Below are 25,425 nucleotides of genomic sequence, written 5' to 3' on the forward strand. Positions count from 1 at the left end.
AACTCTCAATAAACCCTCCTGTTTTATGCTGGCTGAGAGTCACTCCGGTTTAGCGAACATGGGGCATCATCCCCTTCGGGGGTGAGGAGGCCCAGGGGATCCAGAGCGCGTGGACTCCCTGAGGGGGCCCACGGCGAGAGACAGACGTGCTAAGGCTCAGAGAGGTGCGGCTCCAGGAGGTGGAGGGGCCTGACCCCGAGAGAGAGTGGACCCCCGAGAAGGGCTGTCGCACTGAAAGGGGCACCCCCCATGGACCCCACAGGGCCAAGAGTGGGCACAATCTGTGAGTCCGTGACAGGCAGTGACATCACAAAGGCCTTTTGCAGGACCTCAGACTATCGGTCAAAGGTGGTGGGGAGGTGGTGACCTCACAGAGAGATGCTGACATCAGCCAGGCAGGACAGGGGTGAGGGGCCAGGGAAACCTCAGAGACCCCTGTGGCTTTGATTCAGCAAGTCTCCTTCTCCAGGTCTCTCTTTGAGGACTGAGAGAGTATTCGGGTTCAGGTACGTGAGCGCCAGTAGGAACCTCTTTCGAGTTTTCTCCTTCCCTTTTAGTGATTTTACTAGAAAACAGCCGTCCCTGTTTAAACGGTAAGAGCCTCCTCTAGGGAAGGGGTGTCCTGGGGGTGTCACAGTTCGGATGCCGGTGCCCCCCTACACTGTAAGGAAGTTCCCGCTACCCTGCTCAGTGTTCGCAGGGCGGGAGAGAGCAGCATCCACGGCAGTGATTTGCTCTTGGCTGCCGGAGCAGAGCAGCAGGCTCAGCTGTCAGAACTTCCCAGAGCGATGAAAGGGGAGGGGCCCTTGGCTCTGTAGCAGGAGTGCAGGGCAGGCGAGTTCACAGAGGGCATAGTGGGATACTGGAGGAGGCCAGTTATGGTGATATAATGAACAGCAGCGTCTACACTGACACGCTGTCACTTTAAGTTTGCTGCAAAAAGCTCATCGAAGTGGTTTTATTTGGTCACCAAAACAGGGCAGTTTTGTCACCAGATGTGGCATTGCAGTGCCAACCGAGGGAGCATAGTGTGTTTTTCACACACCTGAGCAATATAATTCTGCTGAAATAACTTTGTAGTGCAGACCTGGCCAAAGATTCACACACACACACAGCTTGCAAGAAAAACCTCACCTGCTGCTCTGCTTTGTGGGGCCCAGGTCGGGATGCAGGGAGTCAGGTGTGAGCAGATGGTGTATCTCAGGGTACGTCTACACTACGGGACTATTCTGAATTTGCATAAACCGGTTTTGTAAAACAGATTTTATAAAATCGATTGCGCGCGGCCACACTAAACACATTAAATCGGTGGTGTGCGTCCATGGTCCGAGGCTAGCGTCGATTTCTGGAGCGTTGCACTGTGGGTAGCTATCCCGTAGCTATCCCATAGTTCCCGCAGCCTCCCCCGCCCCTTGGCATTTCCGGGTTGAGATCCCAGTGCCTGATGGGGCAAAAATCATTGTCGCGGGTGGTTCTGGGTACAGCCTCACCCCTCCCTCCCTGAGCAGCAGACAACCGTTTCGCACCTTTTTTTGCTTGGTGAACTGTGCAGACGCCATAGCACAGCAAGCATGGACCCTGCTCAGCTCCATACCGCAATCGTGAATGTTTTAAACACCTCGCGCACTCTAGTGCAGTCTATGGTGAACCAGGACCTTCAATCCGAGGCGAGGAGGAGGCGGATACGGCAGCGCGGCGATGACAGTGATGAGGACGTAGACACAGAATTCTCTCAAACCGCGGGCCCCTGCGCTTTGGAGATCCTGATGGTAATGGGGCAGATTCTATCCATTGAACGCCGATTTTGGGCCCAGGAAACAAGCACTGACCGGTGGGACCGCATTGTGTTGCAGGTGTGGGACGATTCCCAGTGGCTGCGAAACTTTCGCATGCGTAAGGGCACTTTCATGGAACTTTGTGACTTGCTTGCCCCTGCCCTGAAACGCCGTAATACCAAGATGAGAGCAGCCCTCACAGTAGAGAAGCGAGTGGCGATAGCCCTGTGGAAGCTTGCAACGCCAGACAGCTACCGGTCAGTCGGGAATCAATTTGGAGTTGGAAAATCTACTGTGGGGGCTGCTGTGATGCAAGTAGCCAAAGCAATCACTAAGCTGCTGCTACGAAAGGTTGTGACTCTGGGAAACGTGCAGGCCATAGTGGATGGCTTTGCTGCAATGGGATTCCCTAACTGTGGGGGGGCGATAGATGGAACCCATATCCCTATCTTGGCACCGCAGCGCCAGGGCACCCAGTACGTAAACCGCAAGGGGTACTTTTCAATGGTGCTGCAAGCACTGGTAGATCACAAGGGACGTTTCACAAACATCCACGTGGGATGGCCAGGGAGGGTTCATGACGCTCGCGTCTTCAGAAGCACTACTCTGTTTAAACGGCTGCAGCAAGGGGATTACTTCCCAGACCAGAAAATAACAGTTGGGGATGTTGAAATGCCTGTCGTTATCCTGGGGGACCCAGCCTACCCCTTGATGCCATGGCTCATGAAGCCATACACAGGCAGCCTGGACAGTGGTCAGGATCTGTTCAATTACAGGCTGAGCAAGTGCAGAATGGTGGTGGAATGTGCATTTGGCCGTTTAAAGGCGTGCTGGCGGACATTACTCACTCGCTCAGACCTCAGCCAAACCAATGTCCCCTATGTTATTACTGCTTGCTGTATTCTCCACAATCTCTGTGAGAGTAAGGGGGAGACCTTTATGGCGGGGTGGGAGGCTGAGGCAAATCACCTGGCCGCTGATTACGCGCAGCCAGACACCAGGGAGATTAGAAGAGCATACCAGGAAGCGGTGCGCATCAGAGAAGCTTTGAAAACGAGCTTCATCAATGGCCAGGGTACAGTGTGACTGCTGTGTTTGTTGATGAACACCCAACCCCCTTGATTGACTCAGTCCCTGTAAGCAACTCCCCCACCCCCTTCGAGTACAGCTTACTTATGCAAATAAAGTCACTCTCATTTAAAAAGCATGAATTCTTTATTGATTCCTTATAAAAAGAGGGAGAGAAGTAAGGGTGTGGTTTGGGAGGAGGATAGGAGGGATGGAGAAGGCCATTAAAAAAAAAATTCACAGTAACGACAGCCTTCTGGTTGGGCTGTCCACGGGGGTGGAGTGGGCGGGTGCACGGAGCCTCCCCCCACGCGTTCTTACACGTCTGGGTGAGGAGGATGTGGAACAAGGTGAGGGTTGAGGGTGGTTATACAGGGGCTGCAGCGGCACTCTGTGATCATGCTGCCTTTCCTGAAGCTCCACAAGACACCGGAGCATGTCAGTTTGATCACGCAGCAGCCCCAGAGTTGCATCCCGCCACCGCTGATTTTCCTGCCGGTCTTCCTGCCGCCACCTCTCATCTCGGTTGTCCCTCCTGTCCTCACGTTCATCCCTCCTGTCCTCACGTTCACTGGCCTCTTTCCTGTAATTTGAAACCACGTCCTTCCACTCATTCAAATGAGCTCTTTCATTGCGTGTAACTTCCATAATATCCGAGAACATCTCATCTCGCGTCTTCTTTTTCCTCCGCCTTATCTGTGCTAGCCTTTGGGATGGAGGAGGGATGGTTGAAAAATTTGCAGCTGCATGAGGGAGATAAATATTTAGAAAGATACATTTTACAGAACAATGATTATACTCTTTCACAGTGAAAAGAAGTATTCACCTAGCACATGTGATTTCCCTACAAGGTCGCATTTTTAATCTTAATAGTGAGTGCCTGCAGCTCTGGAGTTACAGATCTCACAGACACAGGTCCAGGCATCAGAATTCAGCTTGCATGCGGCCATGGTAAGCCACTGTCTTTCTGCTTCTGTAGTGATGTACCCCTCCCCCCCAACGCATGGCTAATACCACGCTAGCTCCCTGCTAATCAACAACCTTCCCCCCCCCACCCACTGCATGTCTGGTACCTTGGGGAAGATCGCCGGTGACCAAACACAGAAAAGATCATCGGCATTTCACTCCTCCCCTCCCCCCGCTTCGCTACGTGCAGGAAAGTTTTTTTTTTAAGCTGATGCAGTCCACGAACCCAGTAGAAAAATGGCCACCCCCCTTACTTAAATTCCTGATTTTTAACCAGGTTATCCTGAACGATATCACTTTGCTGAGGATAACAGAACAAGATAAAGAACGGATGCTTCTTGAATGCCAGCAGTCACCGGGACCATACGCTGCTATGCTTTGCCACGCAATGATACCTGATTACTTGCTACATGCATGGCGTGGTAAAGTGTCCTACCACGGTGGGCGGAACAAGGCTGCCTTGCCCAGAAACCTTCTGCAAAGGCTTCTGGAGTACCTACAGGAGCGCTTCATCGAGATGTCCCTGGAGGATTTCCTCTCAATCCCCGGACATGTTAACAAACTTTTCTAAGTAACTATACTGTCTGCGAATGCATCCCAAGTCCTCAGGGCAAATCAATCATTAAAAAAGGCTTGCTTAAAAAACAATGTTTGCTATTTGCAAAGGTACACTCACCAGAGCTCCCTTCCATGGCGTCATTGTCTGGGATAGTGGCTTGTGAGGGCTGGGAGGACGGTAATTCCGTCAGGGTGATAAAAAGCTCCTGGCTGCTGGGGCTCACGGAGTGCTGTGTGCTCTCTGCTATGTCTTCCTCCTCTTCTTCATCTTCATCTTCCCCGTCTGCATAATCCTCAGCCATGGCAGAGATTACAACCCCCACCTCGGAATCCACCATCAGGGGTGGGGTACTTGTGGCGCAGCCCCCTAAAATTGCATGCAGCTCAGTATAGAAGCGGCATTTTTTTCGACCTGCCCCGGACCTTCCGTTTGCTTCTTTGGTTTTCTGGTAGCCTTGTCTGAGCTCCTTAACTTTCACTCTGCACTGCACTGAGTCCCGGCTGTGGCCTTTATCCGTCATAGCCTTAGAAATTCTTTCAAATACTTTTTCATTTCGTCTTTTGGAACGCAGTTCTGTTAGCACTGAATCCTCTCCCCAGATAGCGATCAGATCCAGTACCTCCCGTGCAGTCCATGCTGGGGCTCTTTTACGATTCTCAGGAGACTGCATTGTTAACTGTGCTGATGAGCTGTGCGTGGTCACCTGTGCTGATGAGATGAGATCTCCACGCTGGGGAAGCAGGAAATGAATTTCAAAAGTTCGCGGGGCTTTTCCTGTCTACCTGGCCAGTGCATCCGAGTTCAGAATGCTGTCCAGAGCGGTCACTGGTGCACTGTGGGATAGCTCCCGGAGGCCAATGCCGTCGATCAGCGTCCACACTAACCCTAATCCGATATTTTAATACCGATACTAGCGTTACTCCTCTCGTTAGGGAGGAGTACAGAAACCGGTTTAAAGAGCCATTAAAATCGATATATGGTATCTCCTAGTGTGGACGGTTGTGGCGTTAAATCGGTTTTACGCTCCTAAAACCGGTTTAAACGCGTAGTGTAGATCAGGCTTCAGTCACAGGCAGGCACCATGGTTTAGTTGGTTAAAGTACCTGTTTTGTAAACAGGAGATGCTGGGTTCAACTCCCAGTGGTGCCTTGTAAAGATGCTTTTAGAGCACCTGGTATTGGCTACTGTCAGAAGACAAATACAGAGCTAGATGGACCTTTGGTCTAGCCCAGTGTGGTTTTTCTTATGGTTTAAATTACACTCACAGGCACTGATAATAGAGTTACTGAAAGTTTGGGAGTTAAGAGCTGATAGGTCAGTGGTCCAAGCCCCACGCGGATGACCCCCTCCTTCTGGGACAGGGGCAGGTCTGAGCTCTTGCACCAAATGCTCATTGTGGCTGCCAGAATCTGTGGGCAGCTCATTTAGTTTGCACCCAGGGTTGAGTCCTTGATTCACACATCAAGGATAACAACCCTTTATTTCTCCTGCCCCTGTAACATGGAGACTGGGAATCCAACACCAGCCACAAGTGATCATTTCGGCAAGCAACCCAACCTATTTCCAACATACTGTAAAATCCACATGCAGACTCATACACGAAACCTTGCAAGAAAATCTTCCTGAGGGGGTCTGCTGCTGGAGGGAAGGAGGGAGCCGTGGGCTGGGATTGAGGAGCAGCGTGAGGAGGTGGGGCCTGTGGGTTGGGATTGAGGGGCACTGGGAATAGGAGGGGGCTGTGGGTTGGGACAGAGGAGAAGGGTGAAGAGGAGCAGGCTCTGGTTGGGAGTGAGGAGCAGTGAGCATAGGAGGGACAGAGTTGGGATTGAGGGGCACTGGGAAAAGAGGGGACATGGGTTTGGGCTGAAGAGCATCTTCATTTGGGGATTCAGCAGGACAGGGGAAGGCAGCAGGTGATTCTAATTCCTTAGGGATATTCTGTGTGTTTGTGTGTGCAGGGACGGAACATGCTATATGCCCAGAGGCATTTATTCCTTCAGGCTGCAAGGACAGAGGGGATGTCAAGGAGTTGTTCCTTCAATCCCCCCACCACCAAGGCCCTTCTTAGGAAAGGCAAAATCCTGAAGAGAAAGAGTAACACCAAAGAAGACTCCAGAAAGTCAGATTTTTACAATCATAGTGAGAAGTTTATCACCTGACCAGGGACTTGAACCCTGGACTCTCAGATTAAAAGTCTGATGCTCTGCCAACTGAGCTAGCCAGGCTCCCATAGGAAAAGTGCAAGTTGGTGCAGAGGTGAAGCTAGTCAAGAAAAAGTGAGATGGCCACAATAGGAGAAACCTGCTGCTCTCTCTCTCTTCCCAGCCCTGGCCTGGCCTGGTATTAGTGCTGGTTAAAAAGATGGGAAAATATCGGCATCTACCAGCCATTAATAGCTATACAAGACTCAGGCACAATACAGAGGTGCCCATCTGCAAGTGCTGAATGTTTTGATTGGCTAATGCAGCCTGCAGACGTCCAGGGCACACTGGGATATCGAGCCAAGTGTCCATCACCATCATCATTTCGAAGGGATAATGATAATGATGGGAAGGTTCACAACTGACTCAGCAGTTGCATACAAAGGTGCACGTTTGGCAGTTACATTGGGAAATTCTGGCTCCTTCTCAGGCTCAGGTTGGCCACCCCGGTCTAGATGTAGAAGTTACAACATTTAAACTTGAAAGAGGGGCCAATTTCCCCATCATTTCACACCTTTACATCCAAACACGATGACTTTCTGAATGAACCCTCCTCGTTCAGCCAGAATATCTTGGGGTGGGTGTAGGAGTCACTGGGTAAAATTCTCTGGACTCTGTTCTGAATCAGGTCAGAGCAGAGATACCTAACGATCTAGTCTGGCTATAAAATCTATATATCAATACCAAATATGGTGTGAAATTAATCCTCAGAAATGGCTGTTCCCCACCCCGATCCCAGCAAAGGGCTCTCCAGGGAAGGGGCTGTTGAGGAAGGAAAGAAGAAAGATGTCCTTCTCTCCCTGGAGGGACTGGGCTCTGTGCTTTGGACAGAAAGGAGGGGAAGGAAATGGCCACAAGATGGCAGCAGAACCTGAAAAATGAAACACAACAGGCTTCTGAACAGTGAAGGAACCTGACTCCCGTATCATGAAAAGCCAAAAAGCCGTTTCTTTCTATGAACGGGAGAAAAGAGTTCCAATCATTCCTGCCTGTTTACTTTTGAATTATTTTACATAATAAAGAAAATTGTAACAAAATTAGTCTGAACTTGAGCTGCCTGTTATTAAAAGCTGGTTCCCAATTCAGTTCCAACTGCCCTGCTAGAAACACCCCCAGGTCCCTGCTCACCCCAGGAAGAGGAAAAAGAGAAACCCCCACTGGGCACTGCCCTTGGCGCCAGGCTGCTGTCCCGGGGTGCGGGTGGGGACTGATTGTTTGCTGCTGAGGAGGGAGCAAGTAGAGGCCTCTGGTGCTCTGCTCCTAGCACCTGCCCGGCCCAGGCTGTCCTCTGCCTCAGCTGCTGCTCCCGGCCTGCTCTAGAGTCAAACACGCAGGGCCCCCAGGGGAACAGAGGCTGGGACAGGGCAGCAGCCTGGGCTGGGCTGGGAAGATGCTGGGAGTTCTCGTTCCCTGAGAACTGGCCTGGCTCCCTTCTCAACAGCGAACAAATCAATTCAACGTCCCCTCCCCAGAAAAACCAGCCTGGAGCCAAGGGCAGCAGGGGACGATTCCCTGCAGTTCCCACCGAGGCAGGAGAGAAGCCAGGGTGTTTCTAGCAGAGCTTATGGAACTGACATGGGGAAACCAGCCTTTAATAACAGGCAGTTCCAGTTTAAGCTCAGTGTTTTTAACAATTTCTACAACATTAAATAACCCTTCAGTCCTAGTGTCACCATCCATAAAATTGCTTCAGCCTTATAGGTTCCCAAGTGCACAACTAAACATCTCTTCAAACACAAGGGAGTGGAGATCAGTCAGTGTTCAGAGTCATCCCACATAAAAGAACCATGTTGTGGTACATACTTTCCCTCCTCTCTGTTAAAAGTTTTAGTATTTTGCACAGAAACTTTCTTCCCTCAGGAGAGACCTGGGAACCAGGGCTGCCAGCCACACAAACACCTTTAGGAGGAGTCATAACCTGTCAAAAAATGATCTCCCTTCTTCAGTTCAGTGACAGCCTGAAATGCTACTTATCCTAGCAGAGCTGGACGATTGAAAGCAGCTACGTCAAACCCCTGTGTAGCTAGCAGGAATGAACACAAACACTCCCTTGTATCTGAAGTGATGTGTAGTTTTACCCTTGGTAAACTACAAGACTAAAGGGAAAGGCAGTGATGGTGTCAGATGTAAAGAGTGAAACATAAAACAATCATCATAGTTATACCTATAGTGACTGCAAAAATCTTTCTATATTCTTCTTAATAACATCAGTGTATTATTTTCTCTGGTATCTAGACATTGACTAGACCTTGACCAAGAAATTTGGATCTTGACAAAATAATCAACTACCCCTCGTTAAGGTAATGGACTTGACACCCACTCGGGTGTCTCCATGCAGGTTCAAATACTAACAACAGGAAAATACACTGGATTACTCCTGCCCCAATAACAAAGAGACTGGGAATCCCACAGCAGCTGAAATCACCGTTTGGACAAGCACTCCCATCATGCAATCCGGGGTGGGTGTAACCATGCCAAATGATATCAGCCCCAAAAGGCCTTGACAACAGATCACCAACAGATGGCAGGGTAGACTTCATACTGACCCTGCTTCAAGTAGATTGTGGCAAAGATTAAAAAACACTGGACGTCAAAACTCACCAAACGCGGGTCAATCCATCCTCATCGTCGTAACCGCTCATTATACTCCACTCCTGAACGTAGCCCTCACATGGACAACATACCCTCCTAACTCAGTGTCTGTACGTTAACCTTTTACCCCCAGTTGGGGCTATTGCAGATTATGTATTCCTTACGCCACCCGATATAAAACCGAACTTCGCACCCCTTGGGTAAGCTGTACGTTGTTCCCTGTGCACCAGAAACTTCTACGCCTAAACTCTGTACCGTACACTTTTTTTTTTCTTGGAACGTCATCTTAATAAAATGTTGACATTGGTTCGAGATCCTGGCTCCTGTTCCTTTGCAAGGCGTGTGCGTTCGCTCCGCGTTTTAGTCTGCTAATACAGCGGGGGGATTGAGCCAGACGCGCTTGCCTGCTGCAGACACGGATCCAAGGCTGAACCTCGTCCCCCACAAGCTGAAGGCTTAACTGAAAACGGTTTAAGAAGTGCTCCCGTCTCTGGCACTCAGCCACCCAGCTCCCAATGGGGTCCAAACCCCAAACAGATCCCTTTTACCCTGTAGAAGCTGTAAAATCCTGTGACCAGGGCAGCTGCCTAGCAGCCTGTGCATCTGCCTGCCAGTGCGAGAGCGCGTGAGGCACTAATCCGGATAGCGGCAGCTGGGTGGCAGGGGGAGGGCCTAAACAACCAGCAGAGTGGCGCAGCGGGAGCGTGCTGGGCCATAACCCCAAGGTTGATAGATCAAAACCATTCTCTGCTGCGTGTGCACTTATTTCTTTTCCCTCTGGGCCTTCAAGCGAGCCGGTGACCAGCAGAGCACCAAGAGCCTAGGCCATGAGGCAAGAGGTGGCTGAGGCGAAGAGGTGGCCTGCCAGGGAGCTCCCTGGCACCTCTGGCTGCCTGGGCTGAAGGCAAGAGGCAGGCCTGGGCGTGGCGAGGGCCTCCTGTCCCGGAATGAGGCTGCAGTGCTTCCTGGTCCCCTTTTCCCACCCACACCGGCAGGCGGCTGCTGCGGGAGAACACGAGGGAGGCTCTGGGGGCGCTAGGCAGCTCTGTGTGTGTGGCTATCAGGAGAAAGAGCCGAGGCTCATTACTCGACCTGCCATTGACTCGCGTGGCTCTGCGCGCCGTCAGCCGGGGCGGGGCGGGCCAGGCCGCGGACGTGACCCAGGCTTGGGCCGCATGGCCGCGCTTTCCTGACGAGGCATGAGGCAGGCCAAGAGCTTTGCACAGCGTACAGGGAAGTGGGAGGGAGGCGTCTTTGAGCCGACGTGACTTGTCCATTTCTCTCTCACCCTGCAGCGCTTCCTGCCAGTGCCAGAGCTCACCAGGCACTAGCCTGGAGCCAGGGCCGCTAGGCGCTGCTGAAGAAAAGCCAGCAGAGGGACACAGTGGAAGCGTCCTGTGCCCATAACACAGAGGTCGATTAATCAAAACCCTCTTCTGCCAGCACTGGGCCTTCTGCTTCCTTCACTGGGCCTGCAAGCGAGGGGGTGGCTGGCACAGCACCAAGAGTCTGACCTGTGTGGCAGGAGGTGGCTGATGCCTGCAGCCTGCTGGGGAGCTCCCAGAAGTTATTAATGTTCAGAGACTCCTCAATGCCCTTAGTAACAAGGGTTTGGGGGTCACCGAGGCCAGTAAGGGGGTCACTATGTCGGCCCTATATCCCTGGGTGTCAGGTCACTGTGCAGCTTTGATCTAGAGCTCGGATCCCAACAACCAACCAGCAGCCCACAGCCTCCCCCTGGGTCTGCCCCACCTGGTTACTCCTTACAGGCCGACCTTACCCCCTTCCAGCCCCGGATTCGCCCCCTAATCATCCTACTGCCACTCAGAGCCACAGCCGTGGAGGTGCTGAAGGAGGGAGGGGTGACTCTAGGGTGGGGTTCTTCTCTAAAGATGGCTGGCAGAAAGGTGGTGCTCAGCTCTATCAGCGACCTGCCCAGCTGCCTCGCTGCCAGGGGATGCAGACGTTTCTGTAAGGTGATTAAATAGGGTATTTGGCTTCTGAGTGAATGTGAGGAATGTGCAATCCTGAGAGGGAATTTCCATCCCTCTTTCCTGGGCCCCAGTGGCCTAATGGATAAGGCATTGGCTTCTTAAGTCAGGGATTGTGGATTCAAGTCTCATCTGGCATGAAAAGTTCCTTTCTTCTTGTATATTGCAAAGAAACCTTGGTCTTATTTTCACCAAGGAAGCTGGGAGATGTTTCAACACAAAGTACTGCAGCTGGGGAACAATCCCCCAGAAATGGCATCTTCCACTCCACAAATGCTTTCTAAACCCATCAGCAGCAAACACTTCATACTAGTGTTTGTCTGAGAATAGAGGGAAGGGGAGTGTTTACTCCAAAACATCCATGAGTGAAACAGACAGAAAGAGCAAGGCCGTCCTGGAAGAGAATGGATCTGTCTGGAGACGAAGAAGAACCTGAGAATGAGCAACGGTGTGAAAAGAAGAGGTTCAAATGTTAGATGTTAGCTAGTGTTAGGGGGCTTATCCCTTCACCCTCCCATTCCCTGGTCCTTCTCGTGTAAACAGAGAGCAGCAATACCCAAAGTCCAAAGGTGCAAACAATTAGATGTTTACTGGGTTGAACTTCCAGCAAGCAACGATTCCAGTTTCCTTCCTCAGTGTCCCAGTCCCAGCTCTGACACCACAGAGCCTTGCCTGTGTCCCTGTTCCCATTTCCCCCCTTAGCAAAACATGATGCCAATTCCCCCCCCCTTACATCCTGACTGACTGCAGACTATATAGTAAAACTGGAGTTCTGCTTAGCTAGACCTAACCACTCATTTTACTGAAATGTAACTAACCAACCCTAACACCATTATCTAACCAGTTATGTCCCACCACCTTAATTGGGTTACACCCAACAAAATTAATTCTACAGCTGACAGAAACAATCACAGACCCAGACAGCGATTATACAGACAAACAATAGGGAAGTGGGGACTACAGTGATAGAACAACACAGAAATGAGGGTGTCACAACCCTGCTATTGACAGGTGAGTTCTTGCCAGACAGGACGCTACCAAACTCAGTTTTCTTTAACCATCTTTACCTGGTGGTGCTGGGCATTGTCAGGACAGGACTGTATTCCCAACAGCCCAATAGCACCTTATTTCAGTGTGACTGGTGAGGACGTGACCGTTCGCTTCCCAGCCTATGGCGGCCCCTGCGGCGTAGCCAAAGAGCAGGGCCTCAGACTGTCCCAGTAAGAGAAGCCCTGACACCGGCAAACAGTGATTGTGATTCTGTCTTCCCTACCTCTGTGACTAGCTACATGAGACTCATCTACCTGCATTGTTAACGTCTAGGCCTTTCCAGACAGGCGTGAAAATCCACATCCTAACAGCTGCCCCTGGGCTCCCCTTTGCCAGCTGCCTGCCATCTCCCCGCTGTTCACGCTGGCAAAGCCCCGAGCCAGCCCTGTGTGCCCTGCCTTCCCCTGCCAGCGCTCGCCCTCCGCGCCATGGGGAGCTGGGGCCATTGCGGGGTTTGCTGCTTTGTGCTCATGGAAGGAGCCTGTCACATCCCTGGACATGGATCCGTTTGGTGTCCCAGCGGCTCATCTTCCCACGGGGCGCCCTGGGTGCAAGGACTGTGGGCAGCACGAGGCTTCTTCTGTATATCTCTGGAGTAGCCTCTAGCCACCCTCCCCCCTGCCTGCACACAGCCCCTAGGTACTCCCTGCCTGCACCCTGACCTACAATCCTGCCTGCACACAGCCCCTAGCTACCCTCCTCCTGGCACCCTGAGCTCCATCCTGCCTGCACACAGCCCCCAGGTACTCCCTGCCTGCGCCCTGACCTACAATCCTGCCTGCAAACAGCCCCTAGCGACCCTCCTCCCGGCACCCTGAGCTCCCCCCTGCCTGCACACAGCCCCTAGGTACTCCCTGCCTGCTCCCTGACCTACAATCCTGCCTGCACACAGCCCCTAGCTACCCTCCTCCCGGCACCCTGAGCTCCATCCTGCCTGCACACAGCCCCCAGGTACTCCCTGCCTGCGCCCTGACCTACAATCCTGCCTGCAAACAGCCCCTAGCTACCCTCCTCCCGGCACCCTGAGCTCCATCCTGCCTACAAACAGCCCCTAGCTACCCCCTGCCTGCACCCTGACCTACCCCTGCTTGCACACAGCCCCTAGCTCATGCCTGTATCAACCTAGGGGTCTCGGAGAAGCATAATTGACAGGTGCTCCAGTGGCGCAATTGGTTAGCACACAGTACTTATAGGGCAGTGCTGAGAGGAACTCTGCTGAGGTTGTGAGTTCAAGCCTCACCTGGAGCACTGGTTTTCATTAGCCAAGTGGTGTCACCCCCTCATTTCGCCCTGTGGAATGTAGAATTCCAGCCCAGGGGACACTGAGGATGAGTCAAAAATGCCCCCTGCACTTATTACCTCCTCTCCTGAGTGCAGGTCAGAATCTACAAACCTTTCTCCCTGCCAGGATCCCTCAAGCAGAGCCTGGAGTCCTGCCCATCCTTGAGCTTGGAGGGAGAGGAGCAAGGAGCCATTGTTAAAGGGCTTTCCCTTCCCCTGCCCACTTCCCTGGCTCTTGTCAGGCAGACAGCAAGCAGCAAAAGACCAGAAGTGGGAAGCACAGACAAAGGGATGTTTACTGGGGTTAGTTTCCAAGCAAGCAGATTCCGAAACCCTTCACACCAGTCGGGCTTATCTCTATACACCGACAGAGTCTGTTCCCCAGTGTCCCCTTCCCAGCTCCAGCTCTGACACGGCAGAGCCTTGTCTGTGTCCCTATTCCCATCCCCCCTCCATTAGCATGATTCCAATTTCTCCTTCCACTTCCTGTTTGACCCGTTTATATAGTAATATTCTCAGCTAGACCTTAACCAATCATTTTACTGAAATGTGACTAACCAATCATAACAGAATTCTCTAACCAATTATATCCCGCTCCCCTAATTAACTTACACCCAGCAAAATTAATTCAGCAGCCCTGACTGATGCCCACTTGAGATAGGTCTTTGGTCCAGTTGGTTCAATGGACTGGCCACTATAGGTTGGGGTCCCAGAACTTAACAGTCTGGCTAGAGATTCCTGCGGTTTGACCGGATGGTTGTTTCTCGCTGCTTCACCTGATGTCCACAACTTTGGTCCCTGTACCTGCAGCTGCCACCCTCTTCCTCTTGCCCACATGGCACTTGAAGAAAGGAGTGCCAGGGCCAGGCTTCATAGTCAGGGCTAGGCAGGAGGGAGGCAGAGTCCCAGGCTGGAGCCCAGCACCTCTCCTCCTCTGGGCACCTGGAGCAGAGGCGGCTGGTGCTGACAGCGCCAAGGGAAGGTTTAAAAGCCACAGAGAAACCAAGGGCAGGGCAAGAGGAGGGGAGAACCATGCCTATGTGTGGCCAGCAGACAGCCACAGAGACACCCAGCCAGCCTGCTCCCTGCAATGCCAAACACCCACTGAAAGCCACCCACAGGGCAGCTGCTGATGCTCTGTGGCCAACATCAGAAGATGGTAGGAAAGCAGGGCCAACCCCCCCGGTGGGGCCTCTGACCGTTCGTACTCCAGGTGCTCACTTTGGCAGTGGGGAAGGAGATTTTTCCCCAAGAGGCTTTTCCCCAGCTGGCGAGAAGCAGAGAAACAACCAGGCTCCCAAGGCGCTATTTAGCAAACCCCCTCAAGCACAGGGACAGGTGCAAATTTTAACGAGGGAAACTGCTCTACACACTAGCCCGGGCAGCCGCCCATTTTCTTTGGCAAGTCAGGAATGGCAACGGTGAGACTGGAAGTATGTGGGGCTCATGCCCCAGCCTTTGTCACACCCAACCCCCAACTCCTTCCCGGGGCTCTAGCTGAAGCCAGAACATTGGCCTGAGCGGCCAAGAAGTTACAGCCCTGAAGGGAGCAGGACTTTCAGCACAAAGTTAAAACTGCACAAACACAACTGCCTGATCCGAGGTCAGACGCCTTATCCGTTAGGCCACACAGTTATAATGGAAAAGCCTCTCCAAGCCATTCTGTGTTTCTTGGGTCATCTACTGAGGGGGGCTGAGACTCTCTGGGCACAAGAAGTCGAGTTCCCAGTGATATGTGAGACTTAATTCTATGGAGCCAGGTGCAGGGCTTTGGCAGGGAGGCTCAGGCATGGGGGACTGGGGTGCAGCAGACAGGCTGGCTGTCTAGGTGGGGAGATTTAGTCTCACTGAGGAGGAGGAGGAATCCTGCTGATAGGCAGTGGCTGTGGAGAAAAGGGCTGTCCAGGCTCCTCAGTTCTTCTTCTTCCAGCTCCTCATCTGGCTGGGCTGCTCCACCGGCCTGGACAAGTCCTCTGCATGCACAGCAAATAGCCCAAGAGCCATTGCTGCCCAAATCTGTGCTGGGGGGTGAGCGTCTGTCTTCCCTGTCCCATCTGTGCTAGAGCAGACCACTAGACTGAGAGAGACAGTCAACAACGATTAAGGCTAAGATTATATAAAGGGGGTCACAGAATCACAGAATTCATGACTGTCAGAGATCCACAGCTATCAGCCACCAGTGGCGGAAGGGGCTCCCACAGGCCCATGCCACCACAGATGGACCCCACAGCTCCCAGCTACTGAGAGCAGCGGGATGCCCCCAGAGCTCCCAGCTGCCATGGGTGGATCCCAGAGCTCCCAGGTACCACATGTGACAGGGGGACCCTGGAGCTCCCAGTGGGGTGACTGGGTTATAAAGTCCGGTCAGCGGTGCTGCGGGGCTCAGGCAGGCTGGTCCCTACGTGTCCTAGGGCACCGCGCTGTGCCCTGGAAGTGGCCAGTAGGTCCCCCCTGCTGCGCCGCTGACCAGGAGCCACCCGAGGTAAGTCTGCACCCCAACCCCCTGCCCCAGCCCTGAACCCCCCCCAAACCCAGAGCCCCCTCTTGCACCCCAGAGCCCTCACCCCTCTGCACTTCAACCTCCTGCCCCAGCCCAGAGCTTCCTCCCACACCTGGAACCCCTCATCCCTGCCCCCACCCCAGAGCCATCACCCCGTCCTGGACCCCAACCCCCTGCCTCAACCCACAGCCCCCTCCTGCACTCTGAATCCCTCGGCCCCACCCTGCAGCCTGCAGCCCCCTCCTCCACCCCAAACCCCTCATCTCCCCACAGCTCCCACAGGCAGACCCTAGAGCTCCCAGCAGCCATGGGTGGCCGGGGAGCCCCCACAGCCCCACCCCACTGCGTGTGGACCCTGCAGCTCCTACGAGTGGACCCCAGAGCTCCCAGCTGCTGCGGATGGACCCAGGATTTCCCAATAGGCATTGATGGCGTGAGGACCCTGCAGCCCCATGTCATTGCTAATAGACCCTGCAGCGCCGAAGACCCTGGAGCTCCCAGCCGCCCCAGGCAGCCCTCAGCCGCCCGAGGCAAGAGAGGGAGCCCCCAGCGCTCAGACACTGCAGGCAGAGCCTGGCGTTCCCAGTCACCGGGGGGGTGAGGAGACGCCGCAGCCCCCGGCCATTGCAGATGGCCCCGTAGCTCCCAGCCACCGCAGGTGGATGCCAGAGCCCCCAGCTCCCATCGGGACCCCGCAGCCCCCGGCCTCCATGGGCAGGAACCGTCACCCCGCGACCGGCAGAAAACAGCCGCGCGCGGAAGCCCATCGCACCCTGTGACCCCCCCCGGTGCTGCGGCTTCTCGCCAGGCAGGAGGCGGCGCCCAGTAGTTTCCCCAGGAATTGAAATTAGGGGGGGTGTTTGAATTCACAGGGGGGGTGTCAGGGCAAATGAGATATATAAAAGAGATGTGAATAAAGTAAATGTTTTGTTAGGATAATGCAAATTTAACATAAGGATAATGCAAGTTACACGTAACAGGTCTAGATTTCTAAAAATATATATAATTTAAAAAAATGTATTTAATTTAAATTGACTTTTGAAAAGTAAGCCATCATGGGATAAGAGGGAAGTCCTCTCATGGATCAGTAACTGGTTAAAATCTTGGAAACAAAGGGTAGGAATAAATTATCAGTTTTCAGAATGGAGAGAGATGGTATCCCAGAGGGGTCAGTACTGGGACCATTACTGTTCAACATACTCATAAATGATCTGGAAAAATGGGTAAACAGTGAGGTGACAAAATTTGCAGATGATACAAAACTGTTCAAGATAGTTAAGTCCCAGGCAAACTGCGAAGAGTTACAAAGGGATCTCACAAAACTGGGTGATTGGGCAACAAAATGGCAGATGAAATTCAGTGTTGATAAATGGCTTCATCGGATGCATAGAATGGAACATATAGTGAGGATATATGTATATGCACACATACATACACACAGAGAACATGAAAAGGTGGGAGTTGCCCAACCAACTCTAAGAGGCTAATTAATTAAGATGAGCTATTCTCAGCAGGAGAAAAAAAACTTTTGTAGTGATAATCAAGATGACCCATTTAAGATAGTTTGACAAGAAGGTGTGAGGATACTTAACATGGGGAAATAGATTCAATGTGTGTAATGGCTCAGCCATTTCCAGTCTCTATTTAAGCCTAAATTGATTGTATCTAGTTTGCATATTAATTCAAGTTCAGCAGTTTCTTGTTGGAGTCTGTTTTTGAAGCTTTCTGTTGCAAAATTGCCACCTTTAAATCTGTTACTGAACGGCCAGAGGTTGAAGTGTTCTCCTACTGGTGACTTAATGTTATAATTCTTGACGTCTGCTTTGCATCCCATTTATTCTTTTGCACAGAGACTGTCTGGTTTGGCCAATGTACATGGAAGAGGGGCATTGCTGGCGCATAATGGCATATATCACATTGGTAGATGTGGAGGTGAACGAGCCCCTGATGGCATGACTGATGTGATTAGGTCGTATTATGGTGTCACTTGAATAGATATGTGGATAGAGTTGGCATCGGGCTTTGTTGCAAGGATAGATTCCTGGGTTAGTGTTGTTGTTCTGTGGTTGCTGGTGAGGATTTGCTTCAGGTTTGGGGGTTGTCTGTAAGCAAGGACTGGCCTGTCTCCCAAGATCTGGGAGCGTGAGGGATCATCTTTCAAGATAGGTTGTAGATCTTTGATGATTCGCTAGAGAGGTTTTAATTGGGGGATGAAGGTAAAGGCCAGTGGTGTTCTGTTATTTTCTATGTTGGGCCTGTCTTGTAGTAGGTGACTTCTGGGTACTCTTCTGGCTCGGTCAACCTGTTTTTTCACTTCAGCAGGTGGGTAATGTAGTTTTAAGAATGCTTGATAGAAATCTTGTAGGTGTTTATCTCTGTCTGAGGGATTGGAGCAAATACGGTTGTATCTTAGAGCTTGGCTATAGACAATGGATCATGTGGGGTGTCCTGGATGGAAGCTGGAGGCATGTAGGTAAGTATAGCGGTCAGTGGGTTTCCGGTATAGGGTTGTATTTATGTGACCATCTCTTATCAGCACAGTACTGTTAAGGAACTGAACCACTTGAGTGAATTGATCTAGGCCGAGGTAGATGGAGGGATGGAAATTGTTAAAATTATGGTGGAATTCCTCAAGGGCTTCTTTTCCATGAGTCCAGATGATGAAGATGTCTTCAGTGTAGAGCAAGTACAGTAGGGGCATTAGGAGACGAGAGCTAAGGAAGCGTTATTTTAAGTCAGCCATAAAAATGTTGGCATACTGTGGGGCCATGTGGGTACCCATAGCAGTGCCGCTGACTTGAAGATATATATTGTCCTCAAATGTGAAATAGTTGTGGGTGAGGACAAAGTCGTGAAGTTCAGCCACCAGGTTTGGAATGTAACTAGTTCACAAAACTGGGTGGGGGAGGGTGTTGGGAAATCACTGCTCATGCCCCTGGCCAGCATATTTCCCTTTGCCGCTCTGAAACGTGCCCCCACGTGCAGGCCCCGAAGCTGGGCCTGGGGGCGGAAGGCCAGGGAGAGGCTTTGGCTAGGGCGAGCGTGTCCTTGCGAGGTAATTGTCTCTCTGGAGGTGAAAGTCATCAGTGCGGGGTGCGAAGGGAAGTGGCCGTCGAAGGAGAATGCAAGGCATGTGGTGGGCAGGCCAGGGATTTCTTTGTCCCCCCTTCAAAAGGGGTCATCCTCCCCGTCGGGGAATTGAACCCCGGTCTCCCGCGTGACAGGCGGGGATACTCACCACTATACTAACGAGGAAAGGGGCACAGTGAGTGGCCCCAGCTCCCACAGACCAGCTATGGTCAGCGTACACCTACACCGTTGCATGGGCCCCAGCAGGCAACAACACCCCTGGTCCTCTTCTGCTTCCCAAAGGCTTTGGCCGCAGCAACAGCCCTGGCCCTCCTCACCTGCCCTTGCCCAGCAGGACGCCTTTTCGGGCCTACACAGCTCCTCACACAACACCCGCCTGGGACCTTGCCTGCTTAGATAAAGATTGTAACTCTATGAAGTTAAGTTTTAGTCACTAGAAAGCTTGTTTTGTTTGTTTTACTTGTAATGATATCTGTGCCTTCTGTTCTTACTGATTATCATGTAATCCTGCCTGCCCGGCCCGGGTCCAGCGGGCCGGGGGTGCGGCTCCTGCCTGCTCGGCCCCGGGTCCAGCCGCGGGGGGGGGGAGGGGGCGGCTCCTGCCTGCCCAGCCCCGGGTCCAGCCGGGGGGTGGGTGCGGCTCCTGCCTGTCCGGCCCCCGGGTCCGGGTCCAGTGGGGGGGGTGGGCGGCTTCTGCCTGCCCGGGGCCGGGTCCAGTGGGGGGGGTGGGCGGCTTCTGCCTGCCCGGGGCTGGGTCCAGCTGGTGGGGGGGCGGCTCCTGCCTGCCCGGCCCCCGGGGCTGGCCCCGGTCCAGGTAGGACGGTAAGGGACAGGGAGGGTGTGTTGGATAGAGGGCAGGGGAGTTGCAGGGGGGGGGAATAGATTAGTGTCGGAGCGGTCAGCGGGCAGGGAACAGGGGGATTGAACGGGGCAAGGGTCGGGGGGGAGGCAGTCAGAAAGGAGCACGGGTTGGATGGGGCAGTGGGGGGGCAGTTAGGGGTAGGGATTCCAGGGACAGTCAGGGGACAGAGAGAAGGGGTGGTTGGATGGGGTAGGGGTCCCAGGGTGCCATCAGGAATCAGAGAAGGAGTTGGATGGGGTGGCAAGGGGCAGTCGGGACAGGGAAGGGGGTGGATAGGGCATGGGTCCTGGGGTGGGGGCTGTCAAGGAACATGGCGGGGGTTGGATGGGGCAGAAGTCCCGGTGGGGGGCATGACCCCTCATGGGGTGAGGAGGAGGAGGAGGGAACCGGTTGTTAGCATTTTGGCAGCTCATCAGTGGTGAAAACTATCAAGAAATGCAAATCCTCGAAGGAGCCTGTGCCAGAAACCGGGTGGTGCAGAAACCACAGCCCCATCCCCACCTCTGATCCACCCTTGGCTGGCACTGGATCATGCCCCCTGTGCCCCCAATCGGCCCCGTGAGCCCTGGGGGGCAGGGAATAGCCATGGTGCTGGGCCCCCCATCCAACTGAAGTATTCAATGTCACAGTGACCCAAGGTGTGTGCACAGAATGGGGATGGGGTGTGTGGGTGTCAAGAGTGGGGCTGGGGGGAGCGAGGATCAACACTTTGTCTTGGGCAGATCATGTTGGTCCCAGGGTAATTTCGGGGGGGGGGCTCTGATTCCCCACTCAGCCGGGGGGCTCCCCTCTGGGCTGAGGAGCCCTGGAGTGGGGCGGGTGCAGGGGCTGTGTGTGTGTGTCAGGCTGGGGGAGCTGCCTGGGCAGAGGGGCTGGAACTGGGGGTGGCTCCAGGCACCAGCACACCCAGCACGTGGTTGGGGGGACAAGCTGCAGGGGGCTCTGCTGGTGGCTGCGAGGGCAGCAGGCACCCCAGCCCCTCCCCCACTCTACCCCCTCCCCTCCCCTCCCCTCCCCTCCCAGAGCTGGGGGAGAACCCAGGAGTCCTGGCTCCCAGCCCTGCCCCTCCCCCGTATTTCCATATGGCTCCATCCAACAGCTCCCCCCCCCCCCCCGTCCCCGAGTGGGGAGAGACGAGGCCAAGGGACACGCGAGTTCTCGTCACGAGCAGGAGAGGGGCGGGGCCGGGGCTCTCTGGGGGGCGGGGATGAGGAGTTGCGTTGGGGGGGGAGGTGTCAAGTTGACCCAGGGACCCGCCCTCACCTGGGCTGGAGAGGACGGAGGCGCCCTGGGGCAGGCTGGGAGTTGTAGTTCCTGGCTCGTCTCAGAGCGGAAGTGACGCGACGGTTGCTCAGACAACGCGCCCCCTCCCGGTGCACTCTGGGAAGCGTAGTTCTCTCTCTCTCTCACACGCGGCCTCTATTGGAGGAGGGACTGTGACTCGTCACTTCGCCGCGCCCCTCCCCGCTCCCTGATTGGCGGAGAGAGCGCGGGACAGAGACTCGGCGCGTGGGGGGAGGCCCCGGTTCCCTCGCCCCAAAGCTTCGCTGCCCCCCGCCCCCCCCCGGGCGCGCGCTGCGGCCGTTGGGATTCGAATCCTGCGTGGGATCCGGGCTGGGGGGGGGCGCAGGGCAGAGGCAGCACGGAATGAAAGGGTTTCACCCCCCCCCCCAGCTGGGCCTAGGGGGCAGCAGTGGGGGGGCGGGGCTGAGCTGCCGGGGAGCAGCCCCACAAGCGGCAGCCTGGGGCCACGGGGCCCCTCAGCCCCGCCCCAACCTGCCCCCGCAGTGTCCCCCCCCCCGCTGTGACCCTCCCTCCAGCCCCGCCCCCGGCGTCCCCTCCCCCACCCTGTCCGCTCTGCCCGGCCTTTCCCTTCGCCCCCCACTTCCCTGGGGGGAGGGAGAGCTCAGTGGTTTGAACATTCGCCTGCTAAACCCCAGGTTCTGAGTTCAATCCTTGAGAAGGCCCCTTAGGGATCTGGGGCAAAAATTGGTCTTGCTAGTGAAGACAGGGGGCTGGACTCAATGACTTTTCAAGGTCCCTTCCAGCTCTAGGAGATTGGTATATCTCCAATTATTACCTTTATTGCCCCGACCTCCTCCTCCCCCTCCTCACCACTCCACCCTCCTCCTCCCCCTCAGCGTCCCACCCCTAATTGCCTCCAGCCCATTTCCCCATGGCTGGGCCCCACTTTCCCATCCCCCCACTGGCCGAGTCCATCCCCAGGGTGTGAGGTTCCTCAGCTCCAATCTCTGCTGCCCCCCAACCTGCCGGGTTCCCCTTTTCAGCCACTGTAGGGTCCTCCAACCCACCCCCACCCATCCACTCTGGGCTCTCTAAATCCCACCTTCCCACAATGCACCTTGGTAACCCCACCCTCCTCTATCCCTAATCCCCCTAGTCCGCAGTCAAGAACCAGGGCCGGGTAGTGGGGCCGTTGCTTGCTGGGGAGAGGGGTGCAGATAGGGGTTAGGGGGTCGAGGCCGAGCTGGAATCCAGGGGCCCAGGCTGAGGGTGGGGTTGGGGAAGAGCTGGGGCAGAGTGGGGCTGAGTGCTGCTCCCTCCATAGGGGCTGGGTCAGGCCCTGAGGTGCCCCCATGCATGTTCCTCTGTGTCCCCCTAGGAGTCATGCCCCACATTTTGGGAACTACTGAACCCTACTCGCTAAGCAGGGGCTAGTGATGCCAAAGCCCAGGGAAAGGGAGAACAAGTGCAGGGCCCCCAGCACTGGAGCCATGTGAAGGGGCTGCAGGAGAGGGGCAATGGCTGGTGGCCCAGGGAGTTAAGGGCAAAGGGGGCACAGCAGGGGCAGGAGTTAGGGGTGAAGGAGGTGCAAGGGCTGGGAGTGCAGGAGCTAGCGGTAAAGGGGGAGTGGGGATCGTCCAGGGGCAATGGGGAAGTGCCAAAGTACAAGCTTTGCCCAGGGCACCATTTTCCCTAATGCTGGTCTGAGCAAACAATTGGAAATGACCCTTCAGTGAGACCAGAACCATAGTGTAGAAAAGCCCCTTTGTTAAGTGGTGGTGGCTGAGGACTTAGGGAGGTGGGTTAGAAAACAACAGGTATCTCTCTGTGGAGGTTTGATTCTTGCCTGGTAGGCAAGGCTGGTGTGTGGTGTCTCCATGGCTGTACTTTCAGTGTCTGATCACCCACAGGGAGCCAAGTCTAGACATATTCGGAGGCTCTATGCCAGGGTTTCTCAAACTTCCTTTCACTGCAACCCCCTTCTGCCAAAAAAAACTCACTACATGGCCCTGGAAAGAGGGATCAAGCACCAAGCCCCTCCCCACTGAGCAGAGGCAGGGGAGACAAAGCCTGAGCTCTGCCCCAGTTAGGGGAGGGCAAATCCAGAGCTTGAGGGATTCAGCCCTGGGTGGTGGGGCTCAGACTTTTGGCTTCAGCCTCAGGCACCAACAAGTCTAATGCCAGCCCTGGCAATCCCATTAAAACAGGGTCACATCCCACTTTGGGGTCCTGACACACAGTTTGAGAACCACTGCTCTATGTTGATGGGAGAGAGTTTTCCTGTGGGTGTAGTTAATCCACTTCCCAAGAGGTGGCAGCTATGTCAGTGGGAGAAGCTATATCGGTGGGTGTGCAAGCTGTGGTGTTTGCCATATTTAAGAAGTTTAATCAAACCCCATTTTTAAAACCACCTGTGGTCTGGGAATGGCAAAGGAGCTCGATGAATCTGGGTTTGTCCTTCAAAGTCCTGGACATCACGATTCCACACTCTTAGTGTCATGGGGGTATAGCTCAGTGGTAGAGTGCTTAACTGCAGTTCAAATAGTCCTCAGTTTAAACCCCAGTGTTCTCTTATAACCTTCTTTCTTTTTTTTAAAAAAAGGAAAACATTTTCATTTCCATTGTCCATTATGTTCAGGGGCTCCTCTATACAGGAGTGCTTGATATCAATGTAAACACTCAACATTTCACTGTCCAAATGCATAAAAACCTAGCAAAGCTGTCCATCAGCTAAAATCAGTTCCAATCCTCTAAGTGTCTAGTTTATGTTTTCATCAGTTAAACAAAGGTATCATATGAATGTACATTTGCAGATCCCTCTTCTCCAGGAGCTATGTTGTGCAGAAGAACAAGAGCCACATCCAGCTGCAGTTCAGGAGTCTGATGACCAAAGAGCCACAAAGTGTTCTGAGGGCTGGAGAAAAATGCCTTCTAGTGAGCTATTGAACGAGCTCAACCTGTTTAGCTTATCAAAAGAAGATTGAAAGGTGACCTCATTGAAGTGTTGAAGTGCCTTAATGGAGACAAAAGATTGGGTATTAAAGGGCTTTTTAATTGAGGAGAGAAAGGCATAACAAGACCCAGTGGCTGGAAGGTGAAAAGAGACAAATTCATATTAGAAATAAGACACAAATATTCAACAGCCAGGATGATTCACCACAGGAACAAGCTACCAAGGAAAGTGGTGGATTTGCCATCTCCTGTTTTCATCTAATGGAGACTAGATGCCTTTCTGGAATGTGTTTGCCCCAAAAGTAGCTCTTGTGTCATACAGGAGGCCTGTGATATGCAGGGGGTCAGATTAGATGCTCTAATGGTCTCTTCTGGCCATAAAGTCGACTAATTTCTGAAAAACTGAGTGTAGCACTGGGAGCAGCGTCTGATGTTTCCCTGTCTAGCCGGCTTGCTGCCTAGAACGAACGCTCCTTGAGTGGGGTGATCCACAGGGAGTAGCTCAAACCTCCAAAGTGCCTGGGCAGGGGCAGGACATTAGCACAGCAAGGGAGGGGTGTGGCAGTGACATCACAAAGGCCTTTTGCAGGACCTCAGACTATTGGTCAAAGGTGGTGGGGAGGTGGTGACCTCACAGAGAGATGCTGACATCAGGCAGGCAGGACAGGGGCGAGGGGTCAGGGAAACCTCAGAGACCCTGTGGCTTTGCTTCAGCAAGTCTCCTTCTCCAGGTCTCTCTTTGAAGACTGAGAGAGTATTCAGGTTCACGTACGTGGGCGCCAGGAGGAGCCTCTTTCGAGTTTTCTCCTTCCCTTTTAGTGAGTTTACTAGAGACCAGCCGTCCCTGTTTAGAAGGTAAGAGCCTCCTCGAGGTTTGAAACCTGTTCAGTCTGATCCATCTGGTGACCGTTGAATTCTAGGCATGGGAAACATGAGCTTAAGGAGGCAGAATTTTATTGCGCACCTGGGATTTTGTCCCTTAGAATCACTGGGGTCATTAGGGTTTGTCCTTTTGGTTTCACCTTTTCCTCCATCCGTCTCTCCCTCCTTTCTCTTTGTCTCTTGCTTCTTTTGTCCTTTCTCCTGTTCCCCTCCCAACACCAGGAGGGGTGTGCGTATGTGTCTCAGGTGAGTGCTCTGCAGCTCCCACTGTGGGATGTCCACCCAAAAATGTGGGGCTGAAATAGTGCTCAGGCAGTGATCCCCACCGGTGACCTGGGCCATCCTTTGGGCGAGAGCCCTCAGCCTGCCGTCCTCAGTCTCTACCCTGATTGGCTGAGCAGGGGGTTATTG

At 53.6% G+C, this 25,425-nt stretch overlaps 4 non-coding genes across 4 annotated transcripts; 2 read left to right on the forward strand and 2 right to left on the reverse strand.

Annotated features, from left to right (window-relative positions):
- The first annotated feature begins 5,443 nt into the window (after positions 1 to 5,443).
- On the forward strand, positions 5,444 to 5,517 carry TRNAT-UGU. Its single transcript has one exon. It is a non-coding gene; the product is annotated as a tRNA-Thr (tRNA).
- A 1,003-nt stretch (positions 5,518 to 6,520) lies between these two features.
- TRNAK-UUU lies at positions 6,521 to 6,593 on the reverse strand. The gene has a single exon. It is a non-coding gene; the product is annotated as a tRNA-Lys (tRNA).
- A 6,763-nt stretch (positions 6,594 to 13,356) lies between these two features.
- TRNAI-UAU lies at positions 13,357 to 13,450 on the forward strand. The gene is made up of 2 exons: positions 13,357 to 13,394; positions 13,415 to 13,450. It is a non-coding gene; the product is annotated as a tRNA-Ile (tRNA).
- Positions 13,451 to 19,166: 5,716 nt separating this feature from the next.
- On the reverse strand, positions 19,167 to 19,238 carry TRNAD-GUC. Its single transcript has one exon. It is a non-coding gene; the product is annotated as a tRNA-Asp (tRNA).
- Positions 19,239 to 25,425: the final 6,187 nt, after the last annotated feature.

This window comes from Mauremys mutica, chromosome 22 (assembly GCF_020497125.1).
Source record: "Mauremys mutica isolate MM-2020 ecotype Southern chromosome 22, ASM2049712v1, whole genome shotgun sequence".
NCBI classification, from domain to species: Eukaryota; Metazoa; Chordata; order Testudines; family Geoemydidae; genus Mauremys; species Mauremys mutica.